The sequence below is a fragment of the Saimiri boliviensis genome, chromosome 3, assembly GCF_048565385.1.
Source record: "Saimiri boliviensis isolate mSaiBol1 chromosome 3, mSaiBol1.pri, whole genome shotgun sequence".
NCBI classification, from domain to species: domain Eukaryota; kingdom Metazoa; phylum Chordata; class Mammalia; order Primates; family Cebidae; genus Saimiri; species Saimiri boliviensis.
Window position 1 is genome coordinate 90361160 of NC_133451.1, and position 17008 is coordinate 90378167.

The 17008-nt window shown below is 34.9% G+C and overlaps 1 protein-coding gene and 1 pseudogene across 7 annotated transcripts in view; one reads left to right on the forward strand and one right to left on the reverse strand.

Moving 5' to 3' along the window:
- STPG2 (sperm tail PG-rich repeat containing 2) overlaps positions 1-17008 on the reverse strand; it is a 671193-nt gene that overhangs the window by 163188 nt on the left and 490997 nt on the right. The gene's annotated exons all lie outside the window — the stretch shown is intronic.
- On the forward strand, positions 8937-10571 carry LOC141583950 (nuclear receptor subfamily 5 group A member 2 pseudogene; annotated as a pseudogene).

The window sequence follows — 17008 nt, forward strand, 5'->3', positions numbered from 1 at the left end:
TTAAACAAGTTTTATTATGGATCTGAATAATCTCACAGGATCTCCACAAACAAAGCTATTGGAGGTCTGAAGGAATTCTCCAAACCTCCATGATTTAGCAGGAGACAAGATAAGGATAATCACCCCTGGCACCTGGACTCATCTAGATTAAGTAAATCTACTGAGGCTCCAGAGGAATATCCTCAGGACTCAGAACCTAGCGATAGATTAGAAGAAGTTCATCACTTACACCTTTGGAGTCACATTACCTGTAGACATACAGCTTAGAAGGTATACAAGCTCTGGAGAACTTTGTAGTTTTGAGTTGGTCTGGCAATATTTCCCTAGCCTTCTCCCTGTACCCGGTTACAGAAATAAACTCTCTTCTTTCCCATTTCATCCAAGATCTCTTTATTGGGCCACAAGAATAATCAGCCCAGTACTTGGTTTGGTCTGGGAACGCTAAGTCAACTGTCTTTATTTTAGCCCTGACAAGTACATATTTTTTTAGTTTGTCAAACATCATTAGGTTTAACAAGCTAATATTAAACATAATAATTTGTCTTAGCAATAAAAGGAGTTATAGATTAACCAGTATTTCTTAAATTATCAGAAACTTAGTGGCTAGAAGTCACACAAATGCATTATCTTAAAGTTCTGCAGATCTGAAGTCCAATATATGTCTATTTGGACAATAATCAAGGTGTCAGCAAAGATACAGTCATTTCCAGAAGCTATAGAAGATAATCTATTTCACTGCCATTTCCAGCTTCTAAAGGTTGCCTATATCCTTTGGTTCTCAGTCTACTGCCTCCATCTCCAAAGCCAGCAATTTTAAATTTCTCTTTTTCCATTCACACAACTCTGTATGAGGTTCTCTGTTTTTAAGAAGTCATGTGCTTACACTGGGCCCATCCCAGAGTAATCTCTCCATCTCAAAGTCTTTAAACTTAATTCATTTGCCATGGAAGGTAACACATTTACTAATTCCAGGGATTAGGACATGGATAGTTTTGAGGGGTCTTTATTCTATCTATCACAGGGTATTTCATGTGACTGCAGTTGAGGAACAATTATTAATCTCTAAGAAATAATAATTATGTGGTTAAATAAACTTATGAAACACTCTGTTAAAAAATGGCATTTCTAGAGAGTCAAAGTATACATCTATTGTAGAAGAGAAAATAATTCTTTCTTCACCCATTGCAAGTTTCATGGATGACATCCCTAAAATAAAAGACAGATTGACAAGAGGGAAATATACAAATTTATGTAACATAAGTTTTATGTGACACAGGAACCTTCAGAAATGAAGATAGAAAAGACCCAGAAAAAAAATGTATCTTTATAGACAGTTGTAAAAAAATATATAATTGGCATAGAAAATGATATAACTTAATGACAATAAACTGAAGGGAACTCAGGAAGCCTTGTTTGTTAAGATTCTTTTTGGCATCGCTGTGTGGAACTCCATCTCACTGGGTATAGGACAGGATACTTGACACATTAAAGCTTTTAGGAGAAGAGAAGGATTAAGATTACATCAGAGAGTAACCTTCCTAGTTTTTATGGTTTGCTTCAGGGTGAAAGTGGCTGGGACAATTCTAGTTTATATGATCCTCTTCAGGAAAAAGGTGGTGGGAGGAGGTCAGAAAGACCTTTCTGCTTCTATGGATTTTTAAATTTCTTTTGGGTTAAATATTAAGTGTGCTAAGATAATCATATTTTGGGATAGTTTTTCTTGCATCCTACTTCATCACTATTTTAAGGACTCTAAAAAGTTTCCAATGTGTATGTCAAAAGTTTTATTTAATCGTTAATCTTCAGGGAAAAAAGAGAGAAGATCCAAATAAGGACAATCAGAAGGAACTAAGGTGAAATTACAAACAATCACTTGGAAATACAAAAGATCCTCAGAGACAACTATGAATGTTTCTATGAATACAAACTAGAAAATTTAGAAAAATAAAACATTAATTTTTTGGAAACACACAAACTCCTCAGATTGAATCAGGAAGAAATCAAAATTCTGAACACACTGCTAATGAGGTCCAAAATTGAGTCAGTGATTTTAAAAAACCTATCAATGAACAAAAGCCCTGGACCAGATAGACTCAGAGCCCAATTATCTCAGACATACAAAGAAGGGCTGGTACCAATTCTACTGAAACTATTCCAAAAAAATCAAGGAGAAGTGATTCCTCCCTAAGTCATTCTACAAAGCCAGCATCATTCTGATACCAAAACCTAGAAAGACACAATGAAAAAGACCAAACAAACAACAACAACAACAACAAAACAGGCCAATATCTAAATCCTCAACAAAATACTACCAAACTAAATCCAGCAGTGTATCAAAAAGTTAATTCACCAAAATCAAGTAGGCTTTATTCCTGGGATTTAAGATTTAAGATTGGTTCATATACAAGTCAATAAATGTGCTCCACCACAAAAACAAAATTTGAAACAAAAACCACATGATCATCTCAATAGATGCATAAAAAGCTTTTGATAAAATCTAACATTCCTGACAAAAATCCACAACAAATAGGTCATCAAGGGAACATACCTCAAAATAATAAGAGCCATCTATGACAAACCCACAGCCAACATCATAGTAAACATGAAAAGCTGAAAGCCTTGCCCTTAAGAACTGGAAGAAGACAAGGATGCTCACTCTCATCACTCTTATTTGGCACAGTACTAGAAGTCCTGGCCAGAACAATCAGGCAAGCAAAGTAAATAAAGGGCATTTAAATAAAAAAAGAAGATGTCAAATTATCTCTCGTCACTGACAATATGATTCTATACCTCAAAATCCCTAAAGGATCTGCCAAAGGGCTCCTAGAACTGGTGAATACTTTCAGTAAAGTACTAGCACACAAAATCAATATATGAAAATCTAGCATTTCTATAGAGCAATAATGTTTAAGCTGAGATTCAAATTGAGAATGTAATCACGTTTACCATAGCCACACACACACACACACACAAACAATACCTAGAAATATATCTAACTAAGGAGGTCAAAAATCCTTATAAGGAGAACTACAAAATACTGCTGAAAGTAATCATACATGACACTAAACAAAGGGAAAAATATTCCATGCTCATGAATAGGAAGAATCAATATTGGTAAAATGGCCATGCTACCCAAAGCAATCTACAGATTCAGTGCTATTCCTATCAAACTACGAAGGTTATTTTTCATGGAATTAGAAAAAAAACAAACTATTCTAATATATATGAAAAAAAAAAGAAAGAAAAACAAAAAAAAAAAGTTGGAGGTATCACATTACCTGACTACAAATTATACTACGAGGCCACAGTAACCAAAGCAGCATGCAACTGGCACAAAAACAGGCACACAGACCAATGGAACAGAATAGAGAACCCAGAAATAAAGCCCCACACTAACAACCAACTGACCTTTGACAAAGTTGACAAAAATAAGCAATGGGGAAAGGACTCCCTATTCAATACACGGTGCTGGGATAACTTTCTAGCCATATGCAGAAGAATGAAATTAACCCCTGTCTATCATAATCTAAAGAAATTAACTCAAGATAGAGTAAAGACTAAGACCTAAAACTATATAAATCCTAGAAGAAAACCTAGAAAATGCCCTTCTGGACATTGGTCTTGACAAAGAATTCATCACTAACTCCTCCAAAGAAACTGCAACAAAAATGAAAATTGGCAAGTAGTATCTCATTAAATTAGATATTCTGCACAGTAAAAGAGACTGTTGGCATAGAAAACATACAATCTATAGAACAAGAGAAAACATTCACAAATGAAGCATCTCACAGAGATCTAGTATCCAAAATCTATTTAAAAAAAAAAAACAAAACTCAACAAGCAAAAAGCAAATAGCCCCATTAAAAACCAAGCAAAGAACATGAAGAGATACTTCTCAAAAGAAGATCTACAAGCACTAACAAACATATGAAAAATGCTAATTATTACTACTCATCAGAGAAATGCAGATCAAAACCACAATGACATACCACCTTACACCAGTCAGAATGGCTATTACTAAAAAGTAAAAAAAAATAACAGATGTTGGTAACACTGTAGAGAAAAAGGAACACTCATACACTGTTGATGGTAATGTAAATTAGCTCAACCACTGTGGAGAGTGATTTGAAGATTTCTCAGAGAACGAATATTAGAACTGCCATTCAACCCAGCAATCCCATTACTGGGCATGTAGCCAAAGGAAAAGAAAAATTCTATGAAAAGGACCACATGCACTTTTAAGTTCATGGCAGCACTATTCACAACAGCAATGTCATGGAATCATTCTAGGTATCCATAAGTGGTGGACTGAACAAATAAAATGTGTTACATAAAAAAAAAAAACTAATATCCTTTGCAGCAGTACGGATGTCACTGGAGGCCATTATCCTAACTGAATTAACCTAGAAACAGAAAACCAAATACCGCATGTTCTCACTTGGGGGAGCTGAACATTGGGTACATATGGACTTAAACATGGGAAGAACAGATACTGGGACTACTAATGAGGGGAGGGAGGGAGGAGGTAAGGACAGAAAAACTACCTATTGGATACTATGTTCAGTATATAGGTGACAGGATAGAACACACCCCAAACCTCAGCATCACACCATATAACAAACCTGCATATGCATTCCTGAAAAACAAATGAAACAAACATATAAAAATGAATAGTTAATTTTTTTCTTTCTTTTTACAACTATTAACCTGGACAGATTTTTCTTAACACTAAATATAAAGTACTTAATTGGACTACAGTAATTGTTAATTTCAACAATAACAGTCAGTAAAGTATACAATACAGTTAATAATGATAATGGATGTTCAAAAATTATAATCCAAAATATGTTAAAGTTCCTCAGAAGAAAAGGTATTATTATCTTTGCAACATATATCCATTTTCAAAAATTTATAGAATTACAAATTGGAAGGAAGACACTACAAATACACCACACCTCCGGTGAGATTAGATTAACAACCCAATTTAGTTTACTAAAGGAAGATAATTTATCCTTTCCAACTCTCTTTTTTTTTTTTTTTTTTTTTTTTTTTGAGATGGAGTCTCCTATGCTGTAACCCAGACTGGAGTGCAGTGCTGTGATCTGGGCTCACTGCAGCATCCACCTCCCAGGCTCTTAAGCCATTGTCCCACCTCAGCCTTCCGAGTAGCTGGGACCAGAGATCTGTGCCACCGCTCTCACCTAATTTTTTGTATTTTTTGTAAATATAGGGTTTCTTGTGGGTAAACTGTTTTTTCTGTTATATATGACCAAATTATTTGGCCTGAAGAGGATATCATAGAAAGTTTTGATATGTAGCCAACTCAGACAGAAGTAGTAGGTAGCCTGAGGACCCAACACTTCAATTGCATCTGAAGTAGGGAGCAGTCTATGGAACTGAGCCCTTAATCCATGGAATCTAAAGCTAACTCCGGGTAGACAACGCCAGAATTGAACTGAGTTGCAGGACACCCAGTTGATGTCTGCACAGAATTGGAGACTTACTTGGTGTGAAAAACAAACCCACCCACACATTTTTTTTTTTTTTTGCCAGAATTATTGGCAGGACTATATTAGAGAAAAATCCAAGAGGTTTGGTGTGCTGGAATTTTTTTTCCCCCTTTATACTCATAATAGCCAATTTCCCTGTAATTTTCAACAAAGGATAAAACAAAAAAGAAAGGGTTCCAGTAAATATTTACTGCAACAGAAATTCTAATAAGGAGAGTAGTTCATATAGCAATCAATAATTGATTTTACCTATATTAAGCACCTCGTTACTTAGGTATTCAGTTCAAAGCTATGGCAAAGTCATGGCCTCCACTGGCCTAAGAACTGAAAAGTTAAAAACATCTAGGAACATAATTAATTAAGATTTAAGAATTTTGAAGTTTCCTCCTCATTTAGCATCAAATGAACAATATCAGTGCCATCTAAAAAATAAATCGCCCATCTGCCTTCAGCTAAGAACTCAAGATTAAGTGAGAAAAGAAAAAAAAATCTATAATGATTAATCTTAAAACTGCAACTGACTTCTAGACAAAACACTTACCTACTTCTGCAAAGAACTTGCATGCATTTTTAGTAAGTTGATAGTAATAATCATTAGTTTGGCTATTAAATGCCATTTTATTAAGTGTAATCAATGTTGCTTTCCTATTGATAGAACAGTACATATTGAGATACATAGGAGTTTTATAGCATATACATGAATATACACACATACATATACACCCTGAAAATACAAAATATTGTCTATGTGAGTTAAAATGTTAACTATTTTGACTAATTATCCTATTCAGGAAAACATCTGAGAAAAAAATTTTCTAAGCATCTTAGAAATAATTTAATCTCAAAATTTAATATATATCCAAATAGGATTTGGGGAGTTAATAAAATACATATCTTGTTTGAAAACTATTCTGCTGCTAAATTTATTACTTCATTTTACAGGGTCCACCTACATTTAAATTACAGTTTAAAATAATCACAAAGTTAAGAATGGATTAAAATTAAATATTGGTGGTGAAATTTCAAAATTATGGCCCTACATCATCTAAATTGGAAGTTGAGACTTAACTGTTGCCACCCCTACAAAAGAAACCAAACTTTTCATTTACTTTTAATTCATCTATTTACTTGCATAGATCACTCTTTGGCTGTGTTTTAAAGTGTACCACACTAAGGTGATCTATATTCATTAAGTTCATGCTCTGGTCTCCAATAATGGAGTTTGATTTTCTCTAATTTAATCAGATTTATAGAATGTTGCAGGCTAATTGAATTAAACTGTGCAATTAAAAAACCAATGATATTTTACAATTTACCAAATCTTTTACTGAAACCACCAAACCCCATAAGATGTAGACTTATACATATAGCTATCAAAATTAAGTGTTACATATCAACACTTTATGCCCAATGTAATGGATATAAAATAGAAATAATGAAAGAAAGCTTGGATTGACAGCTTACTCATGATCTCTTCATCACGCTGGTAAGTATATTAACTTTTTCAATGGGTATTTAATGTGCTGTATGTAATAAACTACACTAATTAACTGAAGTCAAAATAATGCCATTCCATAAAGCCAGTTATTACACTATAAGAATTAGGTAACTTTTCAGTGGCAGTCAAAATAAAGACACTCATTGTCTGTATTTATTCTGCAATATAATCATAAGACGGCATTAACGCACTCACTTTAAAAAGCACCTTATCAGAATTACTAGGTGACATACAATGTAATTTATATAAATTATAATGATTATATAATAAAATAACATTATCATTGATATAGAATAAGACATAAAGGTTATCTGATAGGTTATTACTTAGAATAAATTTTGTAAACATATCTCTAAAAAAAATTTAAAGGTTCTTCTACCTATTTCCTTGATTGTTTAAGAAGGACTAATCATGAATGGTTTTCTACATAGATTATTAGAAGCCATGGTAAACATTTTTCCCTCTGTCTGTCTTTCTTTCTGTCCGTCTGTCTCTGTCTGTCTCTCTCTCTCTCTCTCTCTCTCTCTCTCTCTCTCTCTCTCTCTCTCACACACACACACACACACACACACACAGAGGTATTTAAATTCCTAAAAGAAATACTATTTTAATTACTAATCAAGAATACTTCCAGCCTCCAAATAACTACAAACTGCTTAAAGGAAAAGGCAAGTTTATCAATATAATCCTACTCTATACTAGCTAAATATTTAAGTGCAAGACAACCAAAATTTGATGGGTTGGGTCAGTTAACAAAATATTTTATTCTCACTAATTCTTCAGGTATGTTGATGAGGAGTCTGATTATTATGTGAAATATAACTAGGTTTTCACGGAGGTACAGTTATTTCAAGTAAACATCAAGGATCATTTGAAAGCCTACTTTGTTAAAAAATATGCTTTCCTTTGCATTTTCTCATGAGTAAATACAGGACTTTTTAAAATCAGAAAAGATAAAATTATAAATTTTGATTAAAAATTAAGGTTTTTCATTTATTTATTTGGATGTGATTGTAATGATGGTTAATTTTTCACTTTTACACTCTAGAGCTGTGGTGTCCAATAGTAGCCACTAGCCGTTCATGGCTATTCCATTTAAATGAATTAATAATAATTACAAATTCATTTCCTTGGTCACACTAAACACACTTTAGTTGCTCAATTGACAGATAATTACAAATATTTCCATTCTCTCAGAAAGTTTTTTTGAGTAATGCCACTCCAGAAGCATCACAAAGAGTAAAAAAATTACAAGGTTGGGCAATTAGCACTTTGTGTAACATAACCAAGTTTCACACCCAGGCCTATCTCTAGAGCTCTGATTTTACCCATTAGCCAACTAGTTTTAGGAAAATTTCTAAAACTTACTAAAAATTATATTTGACACCACTCTGTAGCTATAGAGAACAATGCAGAAAATTTTTAAAAGCAGATTAGGCAGTGTAATGTAAGTTTAGGTTAATTTATATTTAACTAATGATGAGAGTTACATGTAAGTCTGGATTCAGCCTACTTTCAAAAATAATTTGGAACTCTTAATTACACTATGAAGTCTAAATATCTAGCATCTTATTAGAACATTTATCATTTAACTCATGAATTATTGTTTAAATTTCACCTTGCTGTTTAGCCAGGAGAAAAATGATTATTGTAGTATTATGGTCAAAGACAAATGGGACAGGAGAACTGTATACCCTGAAACCAGATCCTTGAAATTCTTTTCCAAATAGCTCTAACATGCTTAGAAAATATTCAGAAAATGGGCTTCCCAGCACCGTCACCTTCGGGGCTTGGAAGGGCCGCTCTCAGACCCGTGCGGGGAGTGCACGGGGCAGGAGAGGGAGGTTGGAACTTGACAACTCCACACTTGTGATAGTGCTGGGCTTCCGGACCAGACCCCCCATCCCCGCCCGCAGCCTCCTTGTCATGCTGCCCAAAGTGGAGACGGAGCCCTGGGACTGGCTCGATCACATGGGGAACAGGGGCAGATGCCGGAAAACATGCAAGTGTCTCAACTTAAAATGGTGAATTACTCCTATGATGAAGATCTGGAAGAGCTTTGTCCCGTATGTGGAGATAAAGTGTCTGGGTACCATTATGGGCTCCTCACCTGTGAAAGCTGCAAGGGATTTTTTAAGCAAACAGTCCAAAATAATAAAAGGTACACATATATAGAAAACCAGAACTGCCAAATTGACAAAACACAGAGAAAGCGTTGTCCTTACTGTCGTTTTCAAAAATGTCTAAGTGTTGGAATGAAGCTAGAAGCTGTAAGGGCCGACCGAATGCGTGGAGGAAGGTATAAGTTCGGGCCAATGTACAAGAGAGACAGGGCCTTGAAGCAACAGAAAAAAGCCCTCATCCGAGCCAATGGACTTAAGCTAGAAGCCATGTCTGAGGTGATCCAAGCTATGCCCTCTGACCTGACCATTTCCTCTGCAATTCAGAACATCCATTCTGCCGCCAAAGGCCTACCTCTGAACCATGCTGCCTTGCCTCCTACAGACTATGACAGAAGTCCCTTTGTCACATCCCCCATTAGCATGACAACGCCCCCTCAGGGCAGCCTGCAAGGTTACCAAACATATGGCCACTTTCCTAGCCGGGCCATCAAGTCTGAGTACCCAGACCCCTATACCAGCTCACCTGAGTCCATAATGGGCTATTCGTATATGGATAGTTACCAGACAAGCTCTCCAGCAAGCATCCCACATCTAATACTGGAACTCTTGAAGTGTGAGCCAGATGAGCCTCAAGTCCAGGCTAAAATCATGGCCTATCTGCAGCAAGAGCAGGCTAACCGAAGCAAACACGAAAAGCTGAGCACCTTTGGGCTTATGCGCAAAATGGCAGATCAAACTCTCTTCTCCATTGTGGAGTGGGCCAGGAGTAGTATCTTCTTCAGAGAACTTAAGGTTGATGACCAAATGAAGCTGCTTCAGAACTGCTGGAGTGAGCTCTTAATCCTCGACCACATTTACCGACAAGTGGTACATGGAAAGGAAGGCTCCATCTTCCTGGTTACTGGGCAACAAGTGGACTATTCCATGATAGCATCACAAGCCAGGGCCACCCTAAACAACCTCATGAGTCACGCACAGGAGTTAGTGGCAAAACTGCGTTCTCTCCAGTTTGATCAACGAGAGTTTGTATGTCTGAAATTCTTGGTGCTCTTTAGTTTAGATGTCAAAAACCTTGAAAACTTCCAGCTGGTAGAAGGTGTCCAGGAACAAGTCAATGCCGCCCTTCTGGACTACACAGTGTGCAACTACCCGCAGCAGACAGAGAAATTTGGACAGCTACTTCTCCGACTACCCGAAATCCGGGCCATCAGCATGCAGGCCGAAGAATACCTCTACTACAAACACCTGAATGGGGATGTGCCCTATAATAACCTTTTCATTGAAATGTTGCATGCAAGAAGAGCACAAGTTACAACCCCTAGGAGCTCTGCTTTCAAAAGAAAAAAAGAGATTGGAGGGAGTGGGGAGGGGAAAGAAGGACAGGAAGACAAAAAGTACTCTGAACTGCTCCAAGCAATGCTAATTAAAAACTTGGTTTAAAGATGTTGAATTTAAAAAGGCATAATAATCAAATACTTAATAGCAAATAAATGATGTATCAGGGTATTTGTATTGCAAACTGTGAATCAAAGGCTTCACATCCCCAGAGGATTCCATATATGAGACATTGTAATGGAGTGGATTGAACTCACAGATGGATACCAACACGGTCAGAATACAAATGGACAGAACAATTCTTGTATATTTAAACTGATCTCCACTATGAAGAAATTTAGGAACTAATCTTATTAATTAGGCTTATACAGTGGGGGATTTGAGCTTACAGAATTCCTCCACGGTAAAACTGAACTGAAACAATTCTCAAGAATGCATCAGCTGAACCTACGATAGCCCCTCCCTCTTCCTTTGAAGGCCCCAGCAACTCTGCCCTGTGGTCACCAAATCTGTACTAAGGACCCCTGTTCAGCCACACCCAGTAGTAACTCCATCAAATCATGAACAGCCTAATGTTGAATGTCTGTGTCTTAGACCTGCAAACAGCTAATAAGAAATTCTATTAATCTGTTAGCTTGCCATTTTAAATATGTTCTGAGGTTTGTTTTGTTGTGTGTTCATGGTGTTAAGACTATGCAGGCAGTATCCCTCTTCTATCTTATCTAAGTGTTAATTAATATTAAGAGAAATGACTACAAACTATTAAAGCCAATGCTCCATAGCAAAAGCGACTTAAACCTTATTTCTGCTACTGTTGCTGAAACATGGCTTTGGCATTGTTGGATTTCATAAAAAAAATTTCTGGCAGGAAGTCTTGTTAGGATACGTCAGTCTTTTTCATCCTCCAAGTTTGTAGTTCATTTAAAAATAAAACATTAAACATATTTTGCTAGGACGTCACATAGTCACAGTTCTAAGCACTTGGAAACAAAATTGACGCATGTTAATCTATGCAAAGAGAAAGAAAAGGACGAGGTGATGTATTGACTCAAGGTTTACTCTTACTGCAAGTGAACAACCTCAAAACTTGGGATGGAAACGATGATTTTTACATGTGGCTGGAAAGACATTAAAGTAATTCAAATCTTCCCCAGAGGGGAAAGGAAGAGAGTGATACTTTGGTCTAAGTCATAGACCAAAGTCTGCTGTAGAACAAATATTGGAGGACAAAGAATCACAAATTCTCCAAACGACTATTATCCGTGTTATTAACATGCGATGCCACAGGTATGAAAGTCTTGCCTTATTTCACAATTCTGAAAGGTAGCTGTGCAGAAGTGGATCAACATTTGTTCAAAATAAAGTATAAATACTATAAATAAAGTAAAGTATAAAGTCAAATAAAATATAGTGTTTACATTCTATAGGTCCTGAGGGGCAGGGGGATCTGTGATATAACAAAATAGCAAAAGCAGTTATTTCCTTAATGTTATTTTTCTGATTGTTAATTATTTTTAACCATACTTAATTATTCTATGTCATGAGACACTAAAATCAAAAACGGAAATCTCATTCAGGCTTTAATTTTTTTGAGACTATCGGCAGCACAATCACTTGTAGAAACTGTAAAAAATAAAAGTATCTCCTAGTCTCTTAATTTTTTCATTAAAAAAAAGAAAAAATTCAGAAAATGGGATTATTTTATAAAACACCTGTCAAAGGAGGTAAAGTTCCAAAGAATTGTAATTGTATTGTGGCTGATCTGAAATGAAATCTTCACATTGATTTTCCAGCCTGGCCATGAATTCCTGTTTTCTACATCTAGTAGCTCTAGGAATCTTTCCAGTGTCCACAATGAAAAAAAAAAAAATTCTTATTTGGCCTTATTATTTGGTAACTATTTTAAATAGAACTTTAAACTTAAAATAACTTCCTTTTTGCCAAGAACCTGCAGCTACATTCAACAGTGGCTCCTGGAACAACCCCCTCTGCCCCAACTCCATCTCCTACTTCTGCTCTATGGTTCCCCCTCATTATGCCAGAAGTCAAACATTGACTTTAGAACCAATATTTTATGCAAATTTTTCTAAACCACAAATTGCCAATACCTATAAAATGTCCTTATACCTAGTCAGTGTATTTGTCAAGTACACATTGTTGGTTGAATCAATTACTGGATTAGAAAATTAATTTAGTGATAAGCTTGAAAAAATAGTAAACATCATGATGTAATATACATAAAAAGTTTTTGGTAAAAATTTCATAAAGGCCATAATGAAGACAAAAGTGAGTCAATTCAGTAACAAGTAGAGGGTATCATTTTTATTATTATAATAAAAATTCATTTGCCTATATATTCTGTTTCTCTTGTATCTGCTAATTATACTCATAACTTTACTTTTCTGTGATTAGGTTTTGTCAAACATCAATAAATCTATTCCTCTGATAAATATGAAATACAATTTCTCAGAAAAAGTATTTTTGAGATACAGGAAAGAAAAAATCTAAATCAGAACATACTCCACATAACTGAGCAAAAAATGTAACCTAGAATAACAAAAAAATGGTAGCATAATTATAAGTTCTACTGCTGTATTTATTGAATGCACCCAAATGCCAGTAGTAATCCTAAAAGCTATTGAAATATAAATTTTACATTAACTAACTCACTAGCAAGCTCTCCATTATTTACACTGCTGCATGGAGATAAATGAGATGAGAGTTATGTGAAATGTTATCATAAGCTTGGAGGAAAAAGGTCTACGAACTGCCAAATATTATCAAGAATGTGATAATTTCCTGATGTTTTTGAGACACTGTAGTATGCTTATTGGTAAAACATTCTGGGAAATGTACTTTTTGCAGAAACATACAATTCTTGACATTACTGATAAAAATCCCTTTACATTATTATTGTGATTCTATTTGTTAAGACTTATTTGTCAAGTTCTAAGCAAATGTGGATTTGATTATTTTAGCTGTCATGGTTTCTTGCCAAGACTGCAAACAGACTTACAGGAAATTTCTAACCACTAGAAGAAGAGATAAATATCCAGAGCACCAGTTTTCACAATAGCCAGCTACCACCTCCACCCCATTATCAATTATAAAAACTTCTAAAGTAGCAATAGAAGAGTGTTTTTAGGATCACTCAGAAAAAGATAAAAGAATAGCCACTGTACACTATCAGTTAACTAGCAGGCCCTTTACAATGCTACAGTAAAGTAGAGAACTAGACTCATCATGATGCAGGCATTAACAGAAATTGAGTTAACAGAACCTTTAAAAATTAGCATCATTGAGCTTTCACTTCACAAATTTAGAAAATATTTTTGCTTAACCAAGAATTCCTGCTACTTTTACAAGAACAAACAGAAAACTATCCTAGGGGAATTAGTGGTTCTCATAGTCAACTTAGAGTGTAAGAAAAATTATTCCCAGTGCCATGGGCCATTTAGGACTATTTGGTTGGGGAAAAAGACAGAAAACACTGATGTTTTCTAGCCAGAGGAAATGGAGAAGCAAAACCCCAAACACTTTCCCCTAAAATCAGGAAAAAACAAAATAAAACAAACAAACAAAAGGCAATTTGCTCTCACTTCTTCTATTTAAAGTTTTATTGGAAGTTCAGCTAATGTAATAAATCCAGAGAAATAAACAGTATCCATAATTTAAAAAAAGAGACAAAAATTTTAATTCACAGAAGGTATATTATATATGTAGAAAACCTTGTGAAGCCTGTAGAAAAAGCTGCTAGAATTAATGTGAATTTAGTAGAACTGCAGTATACAATATCAATATACAAAAATCAACTGCATTTTTATATAAAAGAAATAAACAATTATTAATTAGTTTTAAAAATACAGTTTATGACAGCATCAAAAACATAAAATTCTAAGGCAGAAAAGTGACAAAAGATGTTCATTATTTGAGGATTATAGGTTTTGTAAAACATAGAGAAGTTAGAGAAGATCTAAATAATAGAGAGATTATGTTCATCAACTGAAAGATTAAAATTGTTAAGTTGTCAATCTTTCACAAGTACAGTTATAAATTCAACATAATTTCAATCAAAAACCCAGATGAGTTGTTTTTTTTTAAAATTTTATTGTAGTTTTTAAGTTCTATGATACATGTGCAGGATGTGCAGGTTTGTTATATATTTAAACACGTACCATGTTTGAAAGGTATTTGCTGTATCTTTCATTCTATCGCCTAGGTATTAAGCCCATTATGCATTAGCTAGTTTCCTTGATGCTCTCCATCCTTACCCATCAACAGGTCCCAGTATGTGTTGTTCCCCTACCAGGGTCCATTTGTTCTCATTGTTCAGCTCCCACTTAAAAGTGAAAATGCAGTGTTTAGTTTTCTGTTTCTGCATTAATTTGATAAGGATAATGGTTTCCAGCTTATCCATGTCCCTGCAAAGGACATGAACTTTTTCCTTTTTATGACTGCATAGTATTCCATGGTGTATATGTACCACATTTTGTTTATTCTATCATTGATGGGCATTTGGGTTGATTCCATGTTCTTGCTATTGTGAATACTGCTGCAACGAACATGCCTGTGCATTTACGTTCATAATACAATGATTTATATTCCTTTGGGTACATACTCAATAATGGAGTTGCTGAGTTAAACAGTATTTTGGGTTCTAAGTCTTTGCGAATCCCCACAGTGTGTTCCACAATGTTGAATTAATTTATATTCCCAGCAACAATGTAAAAGTGTTCCTATTTCTCCACAACCTCACCAGCATCTGTTGTTTCTTGACTTTTTAATAACCACCATTCTGACTGTCATGAGATGGTATTTCATTGTGGTTTTTATTTCCATTTCTTTAATAATCAATGACGTTGAGCTTTTCTCCATATGTTTTTAGGGCACATAAGTGTCTTGTTTTGATAAGTGTCTGTTCATGTCTTTTGCCCATTTTTAAATGGGGTTGTTTGTTCTGTTCTTGTAAATTTGTTTAGGGTTCTTCTAGATTCTGAATATTAGACCTTTGTCAGATGGATAGATTGCAAAATTTTTCTCCCATTCTGTAGGCTGTCTGTTTACCATGGTGATTGTTCTTTTGCTGTGCAGAAGCTCTTTACTACTCAAAGTGATTTATAGATTCAGTGCTATCCTCATTAAACTACCTTTGACATTCTTCACAGAATTAGAAAACACTACTTTAAAATACATATGAAACCAAAAAAAGAGACCACATAGCCAAGACAATCCTAAGCAAAAAGAACAAAGCTGGAGGCATCATGCTACCTGGCATCAAACTATACCACAAAGCTACAGTAACCTAAACAGCATGGTACTGATACAAAAACAGAAACATAGACCAATGGAACATAATTGAGAACTAAGAAATAAAAACACACATATACAACCATCTGATCTTTGACAAACCTGACAAAACAAGCAATGGGGAAAGGACTCCCTATTTAACAACTAGTGTTGTGAGAAATGGCTAGCCACAGGCAGAAAATTGAAATAGAACCCCTTCCTTACACCTTATTCAAAAATTAACTCAAGATAGACTAAAGACCTAAATGTAAGATTCAAAACTATAAAAACTCTACAAGAAAATCTAAGCAATACCATTCAGGGCATAGGCATGGGCAAAGATTTTATTATGAACTCACCAAAAGCAATTGCAACAAAAGCAAAAATTGACCAATGGAATCTAACTAAACTAAAGAGTTTTTAAATAGAATTTTAAAATAGAAATTGAGAATCTTATTTTAAAATTTAGATAAAATTCAAAGACTATAAAATAGCCAATTAACCTTAAAAAAGAAAATATTGAGAGAACCATATGATTTCATATCTTACTCTAAAGCTACCTTAATCAAAACAGTGTGGTAATGGCTATACCTAGTCAAATAGATCCAAGAAACAGAATAGAAATAATAGGCACACAGAGACTAAAGCCCAGACCTGATTTGTTAAATGTGAAATGGGAATTCGTGGAGAAAGGACAATATTTTGCCACATGATGCTGGAACAATGGGATATGCATATGCAATACAATGAATTTCAATCCAAAACTCAAATTTTACAAAAAAAAAAGCTCAAAATTCATTATAGACATATATTTGAAAATTAAAACTATAAAACTTGTAGAGGAAAACAGAACATCTTTGTTTCCTTGGGTTAAGGAAAGATTTCTTAGCCATAATGCCAAAAGTATAATATGTAAAATAAATATTGATAAATTATACTTCAACAATATTAGGAAATTCTTCTACTGGAATGGCACTGTTAAGAAATTAAGGCAAAAAGGTGGTAGAAGAAGGCAGATAAATAGAATCTCCACCAATCGCCCTCCCCACAGCAACTCCAAATTGAAAAACTATCCACACATAAAAGCACCTTCATAAGAGCCAAAAATTAGCTTAGGTAACAGTTCAGCCACAGTAGGTTAGAGCAACAAGTGAGCTGCTGGGGTAGCCAATTCCAGGCCCTGGCTCTTAGATGGCATGCTTGGCCCTGTCCTGTGTCAGAGAGAAGACCATTACCATAAAAACAAGAGTCTCAGG